Source organism: Sceloporus occidentalis, unplaced genomic scaffold (assembly GCF_023333645.1).
Source record: "Sceloporus occidentalis isolate IW3139 unplaced genomic scaffold, rSceOcc1.0.p SCAF_5, whole genome shotgun sequence".
Taxonomy (NCBI): domain Eukaryota; kingdom Metazoa; phylum Chordata; class Lepidosauria; order Squamata; family Phrynosomatidae; genus Sceloporus; species Sceloporus occidentalis.
In genome coordinates, this window is record NW_028316985.1 from 100,465,699 (window position 1) to 100,487,769 (window position 22,071).

Consider the following 22,071-nt stretch of genomic DNA (forward strand, 5'->3'; position numbering starts at 1 on the left):
CAGTTTCACCAGCTGTATGTGAAGCTGCAATATGGAGGCAATGGTTCACACACACCAGAACACCACAATTCAATGAGCTTGGAGCTGAAATAACATGATGAAGACAACAGATGTTTTGTGTGGGATTGTTAGAAGAGGCAGAATAAGATGAGCTTTTTTGGGGGGGGGCGGGGTTAAGGCTGATTGGCTAAGCTTTTTCTTGTATGTTTTGTGCCACGTCTCAAGAGCTGTACTGTCTTCCAAGGAGAACATTCATGACATAACAGAAAAACTGTCACAACTCATCCAGCCCACCAACTGTTACCACCTCATTCTGACTTGCATTGGATCAAATAGTACTGCAGGATAGAGCTTTCAACATATTGCAAGGGACCATGAAGCTCTGGATACTTTCTGGAAGCTGTAGGACCTAGGGGCACAGATTCCAATTTCATCACTCTTTTCTATTGAACAACATGACCCAGGAAGTGAGAGAAGGATACTGGAAGTGAACTACTGGCTCCATAGATGACTTCTTGGACACTGGTCTGCACTTTCACAAACAAGGACTTTTGGAAAGAGATGGTTTGCAGCTGGCAAGAATATATTTGCTAGGATCAGGAGGGCTATAACTTGAGTCATGGAGGGGAGTCAGTATTTTATAGGGCAAAGGAATACCAATTACTGGAAATAATAGGCTCAATGCTCTAGGGCAGTGGTCCACAAATTCTGCTCTTTAAGGGATTTTGGACTTCAACTCCCAGAATCCCAGACTACTGGCCAACATGGCTAAGGCTTCTGGGAGATAAAATCCAAAATCTCTTAAAGAGCACAGTTTGGGGACCACTGCTCTACAGGGAATTGGGCCAACAGTACAAGAACACACAGTACAAGATGGGCAGGAAAAAACAGTATGAAAGCAGCTGGAGAGAATGATCCATTATCTTAGATGGTTCTACACTAATGGGAAATAAAGAAGATGAATTTCAACTCTTAATTGTTGTTATTGGTCCTGTGTCTTCAACTCATTTTCAACTTATGACAACTCTAAGGCAAACCTATCATTCTGAGATATGAAGTCCAAAACATCTGGAGGACCAAGTTTGGGAATCACTGCACTACGTGAGGGTCAATAATCTGAGACTCAGTTTGGACAAGACAGAGATTCTATTGCAGGCAAATTCATTAGACTGGATGACTCGTACTCAACCCATTCTTACAATCCTCCAGAAGGAAAGTGATCCAGGGAGTTATCCTGGAAGTACTACTGTCACCTGAGGCACAAGGTGGTCTCCATTGTACAGAGTGCCTTCTATTAATGTTGGCTGGATACTCAGGTACATCCCTATTTGGTCAGTATTAGCTTAGCCTCAGTTGCCTATGCTCTGGTTACCTCTAGATTACCTTTATGAGGGTCTTCTTTGGTGGGGATTATACAGTTAGTGAAGTATTAAGTGGCCAGACTGATCATGTAGACCTGGACCAAGAGATCTGATAATTTAACATTTGTTCTAGCTCAGCTGCACATTACAGCTGCCAACACATTTCATGATGAAAGTGTAATTATAATCTATAAAAACCTATACAATTTAAGACCCCAGTACTTTACAGATCAATTTTCCCATCATGAACTTATCCATATCGTGAGGTCAACTTTAGGGGAAAGAAGCTCAGAGGGCATTGAAAAAATACCCCCAAGTACATGGAAATCTCTGCCTAGGGATGTTTCTTGACCCTGTTGTTATTATCTTCTCAGCATCAGGTTACTACACTGCGTTTGATGTGATGTGACTGTCTGATTTTTAAACATCTGCTTTAGGCTAAATGATTACCCCTATAATTCACTGGGAGATATTAATTTACATTATATCTTGTCTTATTGTTATTAGTTTTTATCTATAAAACACCTAGATTCTTTTTTTAAGAAAATGCACCAAAGAAATGAAACAAATAATATAATAAATAATCACAGCAGTTTATGGAGGTCATGGGCTATGGGCTAACTACAGTTAACCTGCAATTCAACTGTCTCTTTCTAAACATACTTCTGCAACCCACTCAATCATTAAAATGTTCCACCTGTTGCAAATCTTTTTGACATGATGAACTATGCAATGGAAAAATGTTTGCACTGAGTGTTATTTTTATTTCAAAATGTAGAGATTTTAGGGGCAGAGTAAGCATGTGTACTTTTTATTTTTAATTAGACTGTCTGTCACATGGTTAGTTACATGTATAACAGCAGATAATCAAGGATCAGGTAATGAACAGGATGATGAGACAAAACTATGTAGCCGTTCAGATTTGGCTACATGGTGACATCACTGAAGGTATGAAGCCAATTCCCTGACTGGGGATAAATTTTTGAATTCTGAATAGGAAACATCATTCTCTCCACAATTCACTGAAATTTCATATGTACACTTTAAAACTTTTGATAAAGCTATTCATAAAAAAAAATAATACTCCCACCCTATCAGTTCATATCCAAGTTTATAATTTCAGCTAGAACATTTTAATCCTTTGGGAACTTTGGAATACTTTCTGATTAAGAAAATTGCAAAATGCCCATGTTGGTTAAAAAAAAAAGGTGCATGTGGCAGGTGGTTAAAATTATTTAAAACTCTTCAGGTCACTATGCCATAAAATGTCTATCTTTCTTCTGTTCCAGATTTCAAACATGTGCTAGCCACATTAGCCTTCTGGCTTTGAAAAATGGCTGCCGAAGCAAGTTCAGGGACCAATATTGGAGCCATGCTGTACCCAGATGGTGGTTTTGGGGGCAAAAGCCATGCAATAACACCAGGAGGCAGCCCAAATTTGATTTGAATTCGGGAGTGGTAAGCCACTTTAGTTTGCTGTGCACTAAGCTCCTTAGTCTCAAAGGTGCTAAAAGATCTCTCTACATACTTTCTTCCATTGCTAGTTCTGCAACACAACCTGAGTCAAGGGCCATTAAACTACCCCATCTACCAGGATGAGAACAGCTAATGTGCTTGTGGCCACTTAAGAAAATTAATCATTTGCCATGTGGTTAGGGGAATCCCTCTGCTTCTCTGGGTTTCTAGATGTGTGGTAAATTTCTCCACAAGCCTTGGCAGGGCATTTATCCTTTGAACCTGATGCAGATGGGATAATTATACACATCTTTTTAAACTATGTTCTATTGTAGAATCAGAAAGTTCTCAGAAATAAATCTAGTCCAACTCTCTAGCAGTTCTGGAAATGCTATATTATCCCTGAAAGATGGCCAGCCAGCCTCTGCTTAAAAACCTAACAAACAGAACCCATCATGTTGCAAAGCAGTAATTTCCAGTGTGGAATACCTTGCACTGGTCAGAAAGTTCTTAATGTTTAGTCAAAATCTCTTTGCTTGCAATTTGAACCCAGTAGTTTTGGTCTTATCCTCTTGAGCCAAACAAGATAAATCTGCTCCATTATCTATGTGACAGCCCTTCATATATTTGTAGATGGTTATCATGTCACCTCTTAATCACTTTTTTTCCAGGTTAAATATACCCATCTAATCCAGCCTTTCCTCACCGGATGTGTTCTTCTGGCCTTTCATTATCTTCTGTCACCCTCCTCTGGACGCTTGGTACTTGATCACGTGTGTTGCTGTAGTACCATCTGTAGAACAAGTGATTTAAATAAAGATATTAGTCCTATCAAAACTGTTTTGAGTTCCTATTCAGTACAGCATTTAGCAATAGCATTTACATCTCTGTGCCCCTTATCAGTGAACTCAGCACTCTCTAAGTGGTTTAGCCAGTTGCCCCCAATAAGCTGGGTACTCATTTTACTGATCTACGAAAGGACGGAAGGCTGAGTCAACCATGGAGCCCCTGGGATCGAACTCACAACCTTGTGGCTGCAGTACCGGCATTTTACTACTGAGCCACCAGAGCATTCCTATTCAGTATGAGATCCAGCAAGGTGTAGTAGTTTGGGTATTGGGCTATGACTCTGGAGACCAGGGTTGGAATCCACGCTCAGCCATAGGAACCCACTGGGTGACCTTTGGCAAGTTATACATAAGACTCCTAGTGGCATAGAGGTTAAATGCTGGTACTGCAGCCAAAAGCTTGTGAGTTCAATCCCAGGGCTCCAAGTTGACTCAGCCTTCCATCCTTTTGTAGGTCAATAAAATTAGTATCCAGCTTGCTGGGGGCAATTTGCTAACACATTGTAAAACGCTTAGAGAATGCTTAGCATTATAAAGCGGTATACAAATGTAAGTGCTATTGCTATACTCTCTCAGCCTCAGAGGGTGGCAAGGTTACCCCCTCTGAAGAAACCTGTCAAGAAAACCACATGATACAGTCACATTAAGGTTGCTGTAAGTCAGAAACTACTTGAAGGCACACAACAACAACATTCAAACTGCATACTCATTGTGATGGTTGTGGGTGGGGGAAAAACACACACATTTATCTGTATGTTTTTAAAAAACAGACTTTCATTTTTGAGTGCTTGTTTCCTTCGTCATTTCACTTGTTTTGAAATTGCTTTTATCATTATAAGGCTTGTCTTGGTAGGAGTCCTAATGGCTTCCTCTGTTATTGTTACCTTTGATTACTTAGGTGTGAAACCCTTCTCTAGATTGTCTCTTTTGCCATCCTAAACAGAGACTTTATTTTGGTTTCATGATGAGATACTAACAGCAACCAAAACTCTTCTTCATTTCCAGCACAAGGCACCCCACTTCCATTAAGCATATTTCAAAGTTTGTAAAATATTTTATAAATTGCTTTCTGTCACTGAACAATGGAAGAAAATTTGTTTAAAGTGAAATTATTTTTCTCTATACATCTTTCAGTGTGTATAAATATAATGGGTGGAAGTTAAATTACCTTAAAATAGATAACCAGAACTGACTTATTCAACAATATTTATCACTTTTTTATACCAACATTCTCCACAAGAGCTTAGGCTAGTGTGCATGAAGTCCCCCCCTTGTGTTCTTGAAAGATGTGGAGTAGTTAGCTATGCAACAAACATGATGTGTTATTTCTTTGATTTTTTTTAATGCAAAGTAACCGTCAGTAGCTTCAGGGTTCATAGAGGACTAACAGAGTTGGCGGGAGAGACTGGTGTCTAACCTTTTTCTTGCTGGCAATTTTCCTTGCAAAACAGCCCACCACTGCTTTGTTTCCCAAGGGAAAAAACAAAGAGAAGGCTTATCTTTTCCTTTATAAATGGGAAACTAGGTGAGACCATTTGGTGTGGTTTCAGACACATGACTGGCAGGGAAGGGGCTAAACAGATCCGCCTGCTACTGGCCATCCTCTACAGCTGCTTTTCATTACACATACAACTTAAAATGTGGAAACAGCTAACATATGAATTGGTCCTTTTGAACCTGGGTTCTTCCAACCCATCAGTTATCCAGTATTTCTATCCATCAGTTTGAAACAAAAATATGATGCACATCTACAATCATTACATTGATGCCTGACAATAGGTTTAAAGAGGCCAAAAGAAAGGAATGTCTCTAACTTAAAGCAGAATAATAAAAATAACTTTTAGTACCTATTAGAACGTTAAAGGACTTTTGTGCAGCAGTCAAACTCATGTTTAAATGTTATTCATATCAGAGATACCCAACTTTTGGGGGTTAGTGGACTATCTAATATGTCAAGCAAGTGTTATGAGATACTGTAAAAAATGGCAGCCATGAGAGTGGCCATTTATAAAATGGATGCAATGACAGGAATGGCTACTTGCAAACTGTTATAGAAAAACAAACTAGTACAACCACACTAGGTCCCAATTGTTAGTATTTCAAAGCATTTAACTGCATTACACACGTAAGAACTATCTTGGTCTCTCTACTTAGAAAGAACACTTATGGATAGGTGGAATAGTTTCCTTTTGAGAGATTACGAAGATGACTTTCAGCCAAGATGCACCCAAGCACTTCCTATTTAGATATTTTTACTATATTTTTAAGAGCAATAAACCATCCAGCATATATAAATCAACATTTTAAAACTTAAAGAGAGTACTGGTTTCTGGTTGTACATTAACCTAAGGAAGGGATGGCGAACCTTTTAGAGGCCGAGTGCCCAAACTCAGTGGCATTCCCGCACCGGGTGACAGCGCATGCTCCTTCTCTCTTCTTGACAAATGAAATGCCCACACTCCCTTCTCTCACCCAACTGTCATGAGCCATGCTGCCGAGAGAGGCTCGTTTAGCGGCTCCGTCCCTCACGCAACCCACCTCTTCCTTGGGGCTGCTTGCCAGCAGCTGCCATCTTGTGCACCTCTTGTGCGCTCCCTCTCCTCTTTTACCTGGATGGGGTGGTGCATGGAGAACATGCCCGAACCCCCCCCTCCCATGACACTACTGCCTCACTGGCGGAGGAGGTGGCAGGGTCCGTAGGGTTAGTGATCTTGAGAGAAATGTGCGGCTTTTTCCCTCCCTTTCCCCCTAAATCTAGGGCCTCTGTGGCGATGGCATGTGTGCCCACAGAGAGGGCTCTGAGTGCCCCTTCTGGCACGCGTGCGATAGGTTCGCCACCACTGACCTAAGGTAACCTAAAGTTAGGTGTTAATTCCTCTTTTTTCATTTTCACTTTTTTTTGTATGTTAACCTATTCACAAATAAATGTTTTAAAAACAAATGGCTGAGCGTGAAGCAATTAATTCTTTTTTAAAATGTTGTGTTGTTGTGTGCCTTCAAGTTGTTTCTGATATGGATATAACACAAAGTGAACCTATCATGGGGTTTTCTGAGGCTAAAAGCCTGTGACTTTCCCAAGGTCATGCAGTGGTTTTCCATGACTGAGCAGGGAATTGAAAACTGGGTGCATCCACACTGCAGAAATAATCTGGTTTGACACCGCTTTAACGGCCATGGTTCCATGCAATGGAATGCTAGGAAGTGTAGTTTGTTTATACTTCCCAGAATCCCATCGCATGAATCCATGGACATTACAGCAGTGTCAAACTGGATTACTTCTGCAGTTCAGATGCAGCCCCAGTCCCCAGAGTCACAGTTCAATATGAAAACCGCTAATGCAGTGCTGGCTACTTTTAAATGGTGTCCAGTCCTAATACACCCTTGATAGCAGTGTTGCCTGAAAAGACAAGAAAGTCAAACCAAAGGGAAAACGAGGCTTATTCCAAGCCAAACAACACCAAATTAAAAAGTTCTGTAACATGTACATATTTTCACAACACTAAAATTACTTTCTTTTAACAGTTTATATATGAGTCAGCTATATGATTTCATATTTCATCCTCTGAAGTGACAATAATTGCCTTTCTCAGCAAAGATGGGTGAATCAGTGCCTATTCAGTATGAAAGTCAAACACAGCCACTTCCCAAAAAGGTAATGGCTTTTACACAGTTTGTAAAAGAAAACAAGTTAAAAACAAAAAGGAAAATAAAGTGGTGTGGGGGAAGAAAAGCAAATAGCCTGTTCAAGTCTCCAACAGTTTATAATATCTGTGCAGACAAGGAGGGAAGGGAGAGAATGAATGTTCTATGAGCTGTACTGGGATTTTGTATCACTAAGACTGAAAAGGGGTACTTTTTGTCTTTTTCTCCACTCTCCAAAATTCTCTTTCTCCCACTATATACCTATATGTCAGTCATGGACAACTGTGCAAGGGACAGGGAGCTATTCCCCTTCCACTCCTCCAATTGCATCACTGCTCCTGGAATGACATGTAGCAGCTGAAATACTCCCAAATTCTGATGCTGAGCGCCAAGGGAAAGCCATGTTTTTACGGCAAATTTGGCAGTTATTCCATTTCTGGGGTGACAAATTTTGACCAATTTAAAAAAAATGGATTTGGGGACCTTAGGTGATTCTGAAGAGAGCTTTAGGGTCTGTAAAAGGGGGCCCATGGGCTATGCTATACTTAGGCCCGTTACAGACCGCCCAAAAGGGGCGGTCTTGGGCCGCTGCCAGTTGCAGCGCAGAGGAGCCGCAGCAGCCAAACCGCGCGATTCCTCCGCGCTGCAAAAAAGGAGTGCAGAAATCGCACTCCTTCCAGCAACCCGGAAGAGCCGCCGCAAGTGCCAAAGCGCGCACTCGCGACGGCTCTTCCGGGTTTAGACGTCCGGACGCTGCGCGTCTGTTACCTCAAGATGGCCACACCCGTCTGTATAGGGCGCCGCCATCTTGCTGTATGGAATACACGCGAGGGGCAAGGCGCGTCCAGAAGCGCCGCCCCTCGCGCGTATTCCTGGCGCAACGACGGCGCTGCTTAGGCCCGTCTGTAAGGTGCCTTTGTCTCGCTTGCTCTAGAAGTTCTGTGGTGGAAGTCCCAAAGTTGAGCTTTCTATCACCACAGAGAGATATTGTGCCTTACACCAGGTCCAACAGCCTGTCTAGACATCTAAGATGTGCTCTGGTGACTGTGTCAGAGATCTTTCATGATGCTCAATGTGTGATACGTACTTTTAGCCCAGCAGAAAAGGCCTCTGGAGTTTGGGAAAGGGAGTTAAAAGGTACTTTTCTCCCTCCCCCTTTCACATGACAGCCGGTGGTTCTATTGCAGGTTTCATGTTTAGGGTAAAATACAAAATTTTTGTGCAAAAAAACAACCTTTTGTGGCTGCTGAAGAAAAAATAAGTCCTGGTGTTTCATGTAGGGGCAAAAAAAATAAAAGTAAAATAAAATAAAATAAAATAAAATCTCCATGCTGCTTAACAAGGCTTTTTTATTTTATTTAAACAAGGTGTCTTGTGCTTTCTTGATTAGGATGAGAATTTTTAAAAATATTGTTTATATCACTAATTGGGGCCAATATATAAACATATCTTCACTTAATACTAAGTGTACACTCCAAACATACAATATACAACTCCCTTTATCTTACATCTCTAGAGTGTGATATTCAAGTCAGAGCCCCTAATTATTTTTTAGTCCAAGCCTTCCAGCTAGTAGCTCTTTATTAACACAGTGCATCAAAAATACCAAAAGATTATCTTTAGGATTAATGGAAGTCATTGTCGCTCTTTTAAACATGCTACGTAAGTAATCTTATAGGCTGATGGTATGAGCAACCAGATTATGGAGGGGGGGGGAACCCTTTTTCGTAATTACGTGACACAATTCTACAGGCTTTTCCCTTTTCCTGCTGTGAGAAGCTTATGGATTTCCTTTTTGTTTGTTCTAAAAGCCTAAGTTCATTTGTTTGTTCTAAAAGCCTAAAATGCTATTTGAGACCGAATGTGTTTGGTCCCATAGAGATTTAAATGAATATTTAATTGCTTAGTACACCAGTGAGAGTGCCCCAATAACTATATTATCATTCCAGGTATATAAAAATACCATGTCTACTTTAAAAGTCTAACTACATATTTAGTTAAAATGAACGAGCCAAAGGATTTCCTCTTAGAATTTTCACTGAAATGTTCCATATGTTAAACAAAACAGAAACAAAACATCAAAGTGTATTTTGAGTTTCCTCCCCAGGTGAAATATACACAATGAAGTCTGAGGGTAGTCAAGAATTTGGATAACACTACCCAAAAGTTTTCTGATCATCTGTACATCTTTAGAGTGTCACTTATTTTAGGGAATTTCAAAATGAACTTTGTAAGTTCATCTTCAGGTGAAACATAAAATAAATTTCAATGGAAGACAAAATCAGGAAGACTAGCTGAATGTCATTGTCTGTAAATCATTGCTTATTGTTCCTTGAAAATAAATTCCTCTCCTGGTGACACAGGAACAACTTATTGGATTGCAGAAATCACAGCAGTTGTATGTATAGGTAACGTGTGGATAAACTGGCTCAATGACTCCTATTGTCTCCTTGCCACTACAGGTGGTCACATAGGAGCCAATGGGTATCTAAAATGAGCCATAGAGTTTACATCAGATTTCAATACTATGAAATAAACCTTTAGGTTTTATATGTAATATCATAGCTAGTGGTTGCAAAGACTGATGCTAACCACATGGGAAATGGCTAGGCTGCCAAAATACATTTCCATCCTGCCTGATCATGGTTTAAGGAAGAGAGTGGCTTCTGAAAATACCTAAGTTGACTGATTCCACTTCTGGACCTCATATAATTATTATGAGCAGAAGGCAGATCTGGAGTAACTATTACTCATGAGTGAACTCTAAATAGTCACTATTTCTCACAGAGAAAGTTATTGTTAGATTAGAGAGTACTATTTTTCTTGTTTGTTATACAAGTCACCAGTGCTTTGTTAGTAGAAAAAGCACTGTGGCTGACAACAAAGGTGACTCAGTGAATGACTACATGCTGAGTAATAGCCTATAAAACAACCACACTGCAAGCTCAGTTTTCAGAATGCAGTGATTAACAGCCTATCATGTAATAGGGCACTAGAGCAACAAATCGGTGCATCATAAAATGTTTGCTTTCTTCAAAATTTGACATGAAAACTGCAGATGAAAGAAAGCATGTGTCCCACTGCTACAGCAACCCTCTCTCACTGCAAACCAGGGTTTGTTCTTTCATGTTCTGTTGCTGCCAGACAGCAACAGTAGGTGATGTCCATGTGGATGCGTTTCCACAAATAAGGCCACAATCATCCAGCCTCTACTCATCCTCTCAATACCAGCCTTCTTGCAAACAATTTTGTCCCACTTTGCAAAGGGATGAAAAGAAAAGTGGAAGGAAAAAGTTGCTTTGAGGTGGTGAAAATGCCAACGGTGCTTAGGTTGTGTCAAGGGGTTATGTTGGGGCAGTCGCTGTTGGTTTAATCTATCTCATAAGGCTGTTGTGACTTGTGAGGATAAAATGAGGAAGAGCACATACACCACATGGAATTCCTTGAAGGAAAGAACAAAATATAAGTGAAAGATGTAAATTAAAATATATTATTGATCAATTACACTGAACCTTTCTAAGTCCCCATCTACCTGAAGTGTATATGCATTATGAATGCACCTGGGGGAGTTGTTGTGGGATAATTCCCGCCCCGCCACAATAATAGGAAAAGTGATTTGTATCACAAGGGACTACTCCTAAACTCTCTAGATATGTGACCCCTTCACACATGCAAGCAGTAAATCAAATGCTGTAACGATTTGGCGAGACTCTTTGGCAGACCAGCGGCTCTCAGTACACCTGCCTTTTATACAGAGATAAAGCAACAGTGCAAGCACACATGGGGAGGGTGGGCAGCTATTTCTGAGTGGATGGAGTTCAGAGTTCCAGTGAGAAACAGTGGATTCCAATAGCCTGACTGGCACTTCATAGCTGAATGCAGCCATTTGGATGGTGACCAATGCCAAGCAAGTATGGCTTATCGCCAAATAATACCACAACAGAACATCTCCTTCTGCTTCATGGTCCAACCAACCAAGCAACAGCTTTCACATGGGAATATGGAATAAGGACTGTGTGCCTCTATAAAGAGACCACACCTGCTCCCACTGTACTGCAGTTGAAATCTACTGGAATTCCCTTCCAGGTTCATAGAACTGCTATCTTGCACAAAGACCTTCTACCTCTCAGTTGTCTCAATAACCTCTTGGGATATTGTTGGAACATTTTTTTCAGTAGGTGATAAAATTAAACCTAGAACAACAAGGAAGAAAGATAAAGATATGTCACCCTCTACATTCACCATTCCATCCTGTACTGGTCTGTTATACAAGTGCCTCCTGAAAATGGCAGCAGCATGGATGGGTGTGTGAGAGAGGACGAAATACAACATGACCAAAGTGGAAACTTCAGAATACCACAACACTGGATTTGTGGGTGAATGTAACTGCTTTGCTCCAGTTGTGTTCTCCTGTGTGCTTTTAAAAGAGGACCAGTGAGCACAATGTTGTATCCCATAGTGAAGAGGATTTCTGAACACCTCTCGGGGGTGAGCAATGCTGCTTTGACAAGGTGAAGGTTTGGTTCAGCATTGTGCATAAGGAAATGGTGTTGAAAGTCTCAAACTGTGAGATAGCATAAAGCATTTATAGGTTTCATCTGAAACTGACAGGCCTAAATGCTTAACCGTCCTAGAAGGTTCAATTATTTGAAAGAATGGGATAAATATGCCCTACACAGGAGTTCACTAATACACAAACCCAGGCTTCAGATTTATCTGGTGGACGTTATCCTGAGATACTGAAGTGATGAGAAGTCTTATTACAGACCATTCTCTTTCTATATTTACGACAGTTACTAGTAACTGTATTCAGGTCTTGATGATTAAGGTGCTCCTTCAGGGCTAGACAGAGTATTAGATATGAGACTGGGTGAGAATTTGGGTTTATGTGAAAAGGCATCATGGTATACTTTAATTTCAGATTTGGGGAGAGATTTGATGAAAATATCAATCCAGCTATTGAAATAAGCAAAGCCAAATTTAGAAATAATTAGGGAAGGGACTGAAATAAAGTCTGAAAATACAACATACTTCTATATAAGAGATAATGGGATACCAGCAGCCTTATGTTCCAAGTAAGGGGTGCTGCTTTACCTGCAATGACTGATCCCCATCCATCCCTAACTTGGACCATGAGCTACTAGGGCCAAAGAAAAAGAGAGAGAGAGAGAGAGAGAGAGAGAGAGAGAGAGAGAGAGGACTGTTCTCTCTATGCAATTCTCCTGATGGACCCTGATGGAAACTAAACACTGGGCTAGACTAAATATGAGTCACAGGTAGGTTTACTGTGACAAGCAAACTTCTCCCATCTATACTCAAAATGCTCAGTTCAAGAAGCAGAGATGCCCTTGTCTTCCTCCCACACTTCCATATCTTTCTTGTGCAGAATTTTTTAAAAGAAGTTTTCTATAGAATAATTTTTAAAATGGGGGTGGGGGGGAGGAAACGGCAACACTAAGGTGAAAAATACAGGAACTTCAAAGTAGGATTAGAATTAGAGACAGAAAGATGGCCATTTGAAATTTTTAAGAAAAGGTAATTAGAATTAATTGCTTCAAGGATTTTTTAAAAAAATCAAACATACTGCCTGCAAAAGCTATCCTCCCCATCATAACATCTTTACTAAGGACTGAAACAACATGCAGGCATCTGACTAACATCTCCAATTTTGTTTTCCCCCCTCCTGTTTGGTTTGTAACATCTTGCCTGATGAAGAAGCCCAATAAAGGTGTCACTGATGGATTTTTGTTTGTATTTATAAATTTACTGGAGTTTATTTTTTTACAGTTGTTTAAGATTGAATCTTAGATGCCATCAGCCAGAGGCTGTTTTCTCTTTAGCATGTTGAGTAGTTTTAAATAGTCCAGTTTCATCCACTATGGCCACTGTGCTGTTTCCAGTATTTTAAAATTGAATAAAATACTAGATCAGTCTAAAATGTGATTCACTCAGCAGAATGCAGTCCACTCCCTAGTGGACTGCATTCTGCTTTTGGTTTTGTTGCTTGCCCAACACAGAGAGAAAAAGTCACCACTTGGTAGGCCCCAACTTATAAGCTGCTTGAGACATCTGCCATGGTGAATCCTATTGTGACAGATAGTTTTGGCAAGAGAAGAATGATGGAATAATGGAAGTATATCTGTTGAGCTACAGCCTGTTTTTGTAATCAAATATAATTATGTATGAAACAGAGAATAATCTTTTCTTAGAGAGTCAAACATTTCACCATTGCACCTGAGGAAGTAGACTGAAGTCTACGAAAGCTCATGCTGCCAATTTCTTTCTTTCAGTTAGTCTCAAAGGTGCTGCAAGATCTCTCTACATACTGATTTCACCACAGAGTAACTTACATTAGTCACAGCCACAAGATAACAGCCTAAAGAAGTGCAACATCTGACAAATGTTTAAGACAATAAGAATGAGAACTGATTGCATGTTGGAAAAAGATACTCTTTTCATGCAAGTTTTTATATAAGCAGTTTGTTCCTTTAAATCTGTTTTAAAGTAAAACTGTTCCTTTAGATCAGTTTGTATCAATGCAATTTCCCACATGGCTACCTGATAAAAGGGCAGGCTTCCAAGAGAAATACATACTTAATAAGGCTACACGTTTATGTGGTCTCTCTTCTGCACTGTAAAGTCTGGATTAGTCAATGAAGCTTTCAAACTGGTCGACAGAGAAATTATTGCTTGGCAAGAATTGCGGACATCTGTTTGCCGCAGCTTTATTTAGCCTCTTGGACATTCCCCAGAGGTATGGCATACAGGCAGGTCTGCCATACCACACCAGCCCAACTGTAGACAGAAGGGAATGTAGACGGACATGCAAAGTGCTTAAAATAGGAAACGCCTTTTGTGCTGGGGAAGGGGGTGGTGGTATAACAGGTGTATGGATATTAGGAACTTATTTTAACAAGGCTTCTGTTACACATGGACACAACTGCAAGCATTCTCGCCCCAGCCCAAGTTGGATGGGTATCTTTGTGAAAGTCAGACAGGATAACCTCACAATGACCTCCAATCTGGCACATGGCTTTGAGGGAGGACTCTGAAGGACTGTCCCTCAGCACTGCATTGATTAGATTTCTTTCTATAATACCTCCTCTGTTTTTGCTCAGTAAACCTTACTGATGACGGAGCTGAGAAGAAAGGCAGAAATGAGAAATAAAAGCTGATCTCCATGTGAAAATAGCCCATAAAATTAAAAAGATTCTTAGCATCAAGGTAGCTCCCTATTCACTCCCCAGACGAGAAAGTGGAAGCATGCAACAGAAAACTGTTGTCAAAGGCTGGGAGGAAGCAATGCTACATTCACATTAAAAACCCATTCATGCTTTCTTGTATGAAGTACTGTCAGTGTCAACTGTTTGTAAGAACAAGCTTGAAGCAATTGAGCTCCCAAACTAAAATTAATTTCTTTCATATACCACCAGATTGTTTTTATCAACTGATAAAAATTTCATATGTGTGCCCATGCACATATATACCATGTCTTGCTGCCAGTAGGAAATAATTTTCTGATATAGCAGGAATGCCTGGTGTGTTGTTTTATATTTTCTCAAAATTATGTGACTGACCAGTGCAACTCATTGGGGCAAATATATCATCTGCTGAGAAAATATTAACTTCTTGTTGCCCTGTGGAGGGGAGAATTGGTTTTGGGAAGAATGTGCACAGCTAGTGACAGATGTAGAAGGAGGAGCTGGTTCAGAGACTTCCCATAAAAACTAGAGTTGTTCAGTACATGGTTTTCCATGGGAATAACCTTGATCTGATTCAGCTCTGGACCAAGCCAGAGCTGTATCAAGCAATGCCACATTAGGAACAGTCACATTTTAAACTCAACTTTCCTTTGCCTCTATTCTGTCTACATCAGAATCATATCATAAGGCTGGAAGGGGCCTCATGGGCCAGTGAGTCCAGCCCTATGCTCAGTGCAGGATCTCCAGCTCTCCAGGTAATTTGTTCCACTGCTAAATGCTCTTGCTGTCAACTTCTAATGTTCAATTGAAACCTACTCTCTTGTACCATTAGACATGGTCTTACCCCAAGGCAGCAAAGATCAGGCCTGCTCTCTCATCTCTGCAACAGCCAGTATTGTGTAGTCATGTCAACATTTCATTATGCTGAGCAAGCCCAACTCCTTCAGCCTTTCCTCATATGTTTTGTTCTCCATTCCTATCACCCTTGTTGCTCTTCTCTGAACCTGCTACAACTTGTATATATCCTCCTTAAAACAAGGTGCTTGGAACTGAACACAATGCTCCAGATGAGGCCTGACCAGCACATAATATAGTTTCTTCCAGATATGGTTTTTGTCTTCCAACTGCCTTGCCTAAAGTACTTAATTTTCAGTGAAAAAAAAGTTACCTTGAGACAATACTTTGTTGCATATAATTATGAAATCTATATTTGCACAATGCACCAAAGATTCATGGTGCCCATGGACACAGATCATAGTTCATGCATGTATTCTAAAGAAGACAATAATAGTGGGTTATCAATGGCAGGCCCTAGGCCTTCTGACCCTAGCAAATTTTTGGTCCTAACCATAGCAACACTCTAAAGCCCTACATGGCCTGGATCCAGACTACTTGCAGGAACGTCTTTCTCCACATAATCCACCTTGCACACTTAGTCCTCTGGGAAGAATTTACTGCAGCCTAAGAAGACCAGGTTGGCTGCGGTGACCTAGACGGCCTTTTCATTCACCGCTCCTAGGCTACGGAACGACCTGTTGGAGGAGATCCATCACATCCACTCTAGAAGCCTTTAAAAAGTCTGTTAAGATGTATCTCTTCCAGCAGGCCTTTCCAGATTAGCCTCCCCTCCACTGATATCGATAACCCCTGCCTACTCCAAGAAACACAGATGTCTTGCCTCTAATTGCCTCTAATTTTAGCTAATTTTTATTTTTTTTCTTTTAGTTAGTATTTTATATTTTTTATTTTATACCATTATTGTTTTCAGTTTGTTATTATTTATGATTGGGAGGGGGGTTGGGGTAGGGAATTAATTAGAAATGTGGATTTTAATTGTATATTGTATTTTATTGTTATTCTCGTTTGTTGTAACCCGCCTTGATCCACAGGGAGAGGCAGGCTATAAATAAAATTTATTATTATTATTATTAGGTAAAATTTGCTCCTTTTATTTTTATTGATGAAATTTTTAAAAAGGACATGAAAAGGCCGTGTGTGAGAGAGATTCCTCCACTATTGCTTTTGACAGGCAGTTAATCTGGAAACCTACCTCTCCTACTGTGATTTTAGGTTGCTTTTCCATTTTATGTTCCCTTAACCAAGTTTTAAAAATTGTGATTGCATATACATGAACTCTGAGTGCAGACACATCTTATGCATGTTTGCTCAGAATTAAATCCTATTTTATTCAACAGGTCTTGTTTCTAACGCAGTATGTGTGGGGGGTGTTTAAGGATTCTGAAGCAGCAAAGTTTCATTTATGCTTTACAAAACAAACCAGAAAAAAATGGTTAAGAGTAAATAGAAATTGTCCAGAGTGTGACATGGAACAAAATGTCACAAGTGAAAGATCACAACATATCACAACAGCATAAAGGAAACTATTTTAATTCTTGGGGGCTAAAACAGTGATCAGCCCAATTATGGGTATGCGTTTACAATGATACATAAGCTTCCAGAAAACAATGGTAGGTCACAGAACTAGTGTTAAGGTACAGCATCTCACAGGGTTACTTTTTTGACCTATAATTCCCAAAAATCTCCAGCCACTGGGTGGGGGATTTTGGGAACTGTAGTGTAAAAAACCTTTTTAACGAACATTTTTATTGAAATTTATAACATATATTTTAAACAAACAAAAGACAACGATCATCAACATACTTTCTCTCAAACCCATTAACACTAATTCAGACATTAACTTCCACCCTAACAGTTATGTATAGTCTATTATAATGATCTTATCTGTCTGTTACTTTTACCAGTACTGTACATGTAACAAAGAATTATATAGATCCCATCTGAATTTACAAAACTTTGCAAGAAGTATCTTCAGTCCAAGATATCTTCTGTTGCAATTTCACCCATATATTACTTACATGTCTCATAACTTTGTTCCATTCTGATTTAATGTTGCCAATCTTCCTTCTTTCAGAGTGTGAGTCAGTTTATCTAATTCTACCATGTAGTATAACATCCATCAGTTATCATGAGTGTATCCTTTTTCCAATGCTGAGGATATAGGATTCTAGCTACTGCCATCATACAAACTATAATTCTACTTTTAAAAAGTAATATTTCAAAGCTCTCTAGCATTTAACCATACAGCTGAATACCAGTATTAGTCAACACATAAAAATACCAGTCTGCACAAAACCTCAGAAACAAATGCTGGAGACTACATAAAAAAAAGGTTGCAGGTAATATTCACAATAATCCACAGCTGAGACACTGTACATTCAGTAAGGCTCTGTTGGAGAAATGAGTTAGAAGTCTCTCTGTTGTGTTTGCCTCTTGCCAGCAACACATTAGTGCCAAAAGAAAGGAACAGTTGTTGGCATTCACCCAGGTTTGGCTCCTCTAGTTGAGTCTGGTCTTCTTCCAAACACTGTAAAGTTGCTTGTTTAAATGCAGCTAGTCGGCAACAATAAAAAGACTAAACAAAACACAGCAATTTTGTATTCCTACTGAAATGTCTTCCATGCCATGGTGTTAACTTTCTTTTTTTCGCAGTCTTCATTAGTCATCAATCAGCTTCAAAATGGTGGGAAAAGTGAAGACATTTTCCCAAAGCCTCAACAAAAAGCGAGACAGAATCAGAAGAGATGTACAGCAAAATAAGAATGTATGACAGTTTTAACTAACAGTAATAATCTCTTTGCTCCTCAATGTTTTATTTTTGTGGATGAATTAATTAATGTGTTCTACCATGCTACACTAATGTGTCAAGTGTTATGTGCTCTTACCACAACATGATGATCAGTTTGACCCACAAACCAGTATGTGCATATGAAAATTTACTGAAATGTAGCATACATCCTGTCTATTCAGAATAAGCCAATGACAGTGAGTGAGGTTATCAAATATCCTAAATACTTCAGGGAGCACATTTTTAAAAACAACTTATACTCCACTCTTTAATATAATAATAATAATAATAATAATAATATTTATATCCCGCCTCTCTACAAAATATGTTTTTTCAGGCAGCAAACAACGTTTGAAAAAATCCAGTATAGTTTAGTGTTAACTAAGATCCCATGGAAAGCAATGGGTTGCAATTCTATACTATTCACCTGGGAGTATATTCAGATGAAATACATGAAATTATTTCTAAGTAAACAGAAGGCCTTAATGTCCTAAAGGTACCAAATTCCATCTGATGTTGGAAAGCTAAGCAGGGTCAGCTCTAGTTACTATTCTGATAGGAGACCACCAACAAATAGCAGGTGCTGTAGGCTATATTTCAGAGGAAGGAACTGGCAAAACCACCTCTGGGTATTCCTTGCCTAAGAAATCCCATTGAAATTCATGGGATTGCCATAACAGGTGTTTTGAAGACACATACACATATTTCTAAGTAGACCTGCATTGCAATGTTAATAGTATGTAACATTTTCCACTGGACCTAAGGTTCAGTTCCGATACTTACCTAGGTAGTAACAGTCTTTATAGTGTGGAAGAATATCGCTAGATATGCATTCCCCCACAATGTGAAGATTGTTGCTACCCAGGTATGTTCTTAACTAAGCCATATAGCTGCAGCTCATGAGAGCTAGTGTGGTGTAGTGGTTTGACTAATGGACTAGAGCTGCATCTGCACTGCAGAAATAATCCAGTTTAACTGCCATGGCTCGGTGCTATGACATTCTGGGGACTGTAGTTTTTTGTTCCACCAAAGCTTTCTTATAACAGAGAAGGCTAAATGTCTCACAAAACTACAATTCCCAGAGTTCCACAGCACTGAGCTATGGCAGATAAAGTGGTGTTAAACTGGATTATTTCTCTCTGGAACTCTGGGAGACTAGGGTTCAAATCCTTGCACAGTCAGGAAACCTACTGGGTGACCTTGGGCAAGTCACATTCCCTTACCTTCAGAAAAATACAAGAGCAAACCCCTCTGAACGCATCTTGCCAATAAAACCCCAAGAAAGGATTGCTGTAAGTAAGAAATGACTTGAAGGCACACATCAACAACATAGTTGCAGCTGACTTCTCCTGGATTATGCCCTTTGTCATCAAGAACTTTGAGAGGCCGCATCATTTCTAGTGCCCATCAAATAAAACTTTAAACATCATCAAAGTTTAATCATTAACAAAAGATTTTATGAGTACAGGAAGATGCCTTATACCAGATCTGACCACCACCACCCCAATCCTAATATCATCTACTTTGTCTGGGAGCACTTCTCCAAGGACTTGCTTTTCCATCACTTGCTACTTAAAGACCTCTTCTTGGCGATGCCACAGAATAGAATGGAGTCTTCTGTATTCAGAGCATGCACTGCTTCTGCCACTAGCTGTGGCCTTTTTCTGCATAATGGAAGATTTCTGTGATATAAATTAAATTTTATCCAAATTAGTCCAGGGGCTTATAATGTCACATGAAACAGCTAAACCCCCAAACAAATTTAATCTATTGGAAATTAATATAAAATTTCCTCTTATTTTCTGGAGTTATATGACTACCAGATTTTAGTGTTAATAAATGCATGTAAGGACAAGGATCCAAAACTCAATGCTCCAACTTTCTGAAAAACCACACAAACACATGTTACAGATTAAATGTTGCTTACATGTCAAATCTCAGGTCAAATATTCAGCTGTTTTGTGTTATTTGCTGACAGGATAAATAGCAGGACAGTGTTTAAAAAGTGTTTGGGTGGGGTGGGAAGTTGTCTACCTTCCTAAATGCCAAAGAGGGTTAATGTCAAAGTGATAGTAATAGATTCAAATTCAGAAGAAGAGGAAAATGGAAATATGTAATATTTACCCTTGTTAACACACTGATCACATTCATAGTTTGAAATACAAATGCTGTTGAGCCTGTCTGAATAACATGTGATCTACATATGCTACCCTGCCATGTGCTTCTCAGTGCCAGCCAGCCAGCAAAAACTCTCTGAAAACTGCACCTACTTTAAAAAAATAATATGTTAAAAAGCTTAATGTTTTGGAGTCAAAGGAGGATCAGATAGGTGGTGTAAGATTAGTGGAGGAAAAATTCCCATTAAATTTGACTGCAATAAGTCCATAGTCCATTAAGATGTGGTTCCCTGTGGAGCTGTCTTCACACCACAAATTTTGCCCCAAAGAATTTCACCTGCTCAATGGTGGTGTTGTTCTTGTTGTGTACCTTCAAGTCAATTCCAATTTATAGTGAGCCTAAGATGAACCCAACACAGGTTTTCTGGGGCTGAGTGTGTGAGACTCCTTCAAGGGTTTCCATGGCTGAACAAAGAATCAAAACTTAATCTCCAGAGTCCAACTACTACACTGTGTTGGTTCTCTCAATGGTTGTTTAACCCACTTTAAACACAGTGTATGCTCCTGTGTCTATAAAGTACATATTTCCTTCAGATAGTAATTTTGCAACATTACATTTCGCCCCAGAAGTGTTAGCAGCCCCCACAAATGCTACAGTAACGGGACCAGGTGGGGATTCTATGGAGTTCTGTCAAAACTTACATCCTTTGCCAAGCTTCATATATGCACACAGGCACTCAAAGATCTAAAACCATTGATCTTCCTGTGTTAATTACAGCTGTGTTTTGCATATGTCATAAAAATCCCAAATCTTGTAATTCAATCTGGATTAAGTTACACAATCTGAAACAGAATGCCAGCTCATAGAAAAATGTACAGAAAAATTAACAAAAGGCCAAGTCCCAATTGATTAATGCAGCCTCCTCCTGCTCCTCGTTCTTCTCTCTCTCTCTCTCTCTCTCTCTCTCTCACTCACTCACTCACTCACTCTAAAATGGCCAATGCCAGGGCTCAGTGTGGTGCTTCTGTTTCTAAGGATCTCCCTAATGAAGAATAAAATTCTCAGCACGAGATGATCAGAACATGGTGGCAGGTTATTTTCAGCTTGTCCTAGCAAGAGTTCTTGTTATCTAACCCTGATTCAATGAAACCAGGGTATGTGTTAAAGGTGCATGTAAGAAACAGAAGTTTCTAGGTTTCCAGAGGGCCAACTGTGTTAGTGTGTTGTCACAAAAACTAAGACCACCTTAAAAGGCTAATCAATTTTATTATGGCATAAATTTTCTTGGACACTGTCCACTTCACATACTTGTGCTGCTGGGATTGTAAATACAGGTTGAGTCTCCTTTATCTGAAATGCTTTGGAATTTGGGTTGGTTTTTTTAAAATTTGCTTTCGGAATATTTGCATATACATAATGAGATACCTTGCAGATGGGACTCAAGACTAAACATGAAAATCATGTATGTTTCATATACACATTATACACATAGCCAGATAATAATTTTATACACAGTATTTTAAATAGTTTTGTGCATGAAACAAAGTTTAGGTACACTGAATCAACAAAAAACAAAGGCGTCACTATCTCAGTCAGATAAGGGAGATTCAACCTGTAGTGGAGCCAGAGGGCACTGAAAAGCAAAAACAACAGTGATGAAAAATTGCCTTGTGTTTGAATCCTGAGGTTTCAGTGACCATGGTTGTTGAGCTACAAGTATTACAGGTGCACATGAAAAATTTTGGAGGATCTCAAAATACAGTATAATGTAAACACATAATTAAAATAATAACTGCCTC

General features: G+C 39.5%; 1 long non-coding RNA gene across 3 annotated transcripts in view; it reads right to left on the reverse strand.

Moving 5' to 3' along the window:
* The window catches only part of LOC149312580 (uncharacterized), a 206,360-nt gene that overhangs the window by 21,722 nt on the left and 162,567 nt on the right, over window positions 1–22,071 (reverse strand). For all 3 annotated transcript variants that reach the window (XR_016281270.1, XR_016281271.1, XR_016281272.1), the window contains one exon: window positions 3,523–3,609. This is a non-coding gene — a long non-coding RNA (uncharacterized LOC149312580). The remainder of the gene's footprint in view (window positions 1–3,522; window positions 3,610–22,071) is intronic.